Raw genomic sequence first — 1453 nt, 5'->3', positions numbered from 1 at the left:
AATGGAAGAAATAAACTGAAAACAGGAAATGATAGATTGATATATTATTACTTCACTCTGCCGCTATTCAAATACATACAGTTGGTTTACTATCTCAAATTAAAACAACGGACAAGGAATTCTTGAAGTTTCGCGCGCGACGAAAAGTCGAGCTAGAGAGTTTTAGGTTGTGTCGCGGAGCGATCATCAAGCATCAATCATTTACACGGAGCCTAGCAACCAAGTGTAGACGGTGTGGCAACAATGCTCTTCTTCTACTCCCAACATTTTGTTTTCAATTGCAACTGGAAATCGAGTGGGTTTACTCAGCTATCACGATCGTCTCTAAACTGGAAAGAGAAAAACGTCTCTAAACGGTCAGCGAAAATGGAGAAGTATAATCTGATTGCGGCGTGTACAATTAATGTGAGATGCAGGGTGTGCAAATATGGGGGCCGTGCAACTTGTGAATGATGGTGTCGGTGAGAAGAGCTTCTTGACTCGTTTTGGATCTTTTATCGACGATAAAAACAAGCAGTCACGGTGCATCTGAGTGATATTTAACCAAAGCTTTGATTTGAGATCGACAGAGTATCCCGATCTTCTTCGCTTCAAGTTTCTACCTCTTCACTCTTATATATATTTTTTGCATAGTGATATCAACTGTAAGACTTGATTTGTCCTGTGGACCCGAAATAAAACAAAGAATTAATTAGTCGTAATTTCGATTCTCTTTTTCATAAGGAATTCATCATCTTAAATAGCCTTGGAAAGTGTTATGAAGTGAAAACTTTAAGGTTTCATCATTATGTTTTTGATTGAAAATGAAGATTATATATTTTAATTCACCAGATATTTTAATGCGAGGGTGAATCCCCTCCAATAGTTAACATTTATGATTATAGATAATTGTGAAGTTTTAGCACTATACCAGCCACGTTCTTTGAAAAGAAATCTATCAAAATGTATCTTCACAAAAACGAAAGATTTCACGGCGTATTACATTTACAACTTGCCCTTAGATAAGGTTGTAAATGCTTAAATTAACAGAGGCTTTACATTACCAGACAAGGTTGTCCGTTGAAACTCGCGAAAGACATGTCAGCATGTACTCTCTTTGCCAAAATTGAATACTGGTGCATATTTTTTCAGGATCCGAATAGTGGAATTCATTCTATTTTTGACGCGTCTACTAGTAACCGACTCTAACATTAAAGGAGGAGAAAAACTACGCCATAATATAATGGAAGTGTCTAACTACAGTTCAGGTTCCAGCTACGATCCAAGCAACGTTTCCTGCAGTGCGATCGAGCAAGTCCTCAGCCCGGCGGCCCTGGCTGTTACCACCTTTACGTTCACAACCCTGTTCCTCGTAGGGGTGACGGGTAACATTTTGGTAGCCCTCGTAATATGGCGCCAACACGACATGCGGAGCTCTACCAATTACTTTCTTCTAAACCTAAGCATTGCCGAC

Source organism: Strongylocentrotus purpuratus, unplaced genomic scaffold (assembly GCF_000002235.5).
Source record: "Strongylocentrotus purpuratus isolate Spur 01 unplaced genomic scaffold, Spur_5.0 spur5_scaffold_15, whole genome shotgun sequence".
NCBI classification, from domain to species: Eukaryota; Metazoa; Echinodermata; class Echinoidea; order Camarodonta; family Strongylocentrotidae; genus Strongylocentrotus; species Strongylocentrotus purpuratus.
The sequence above is the reverse complement of the archived record's forward strand: the minus strand, read 5'-3'. Positions refer to the sequence as shown.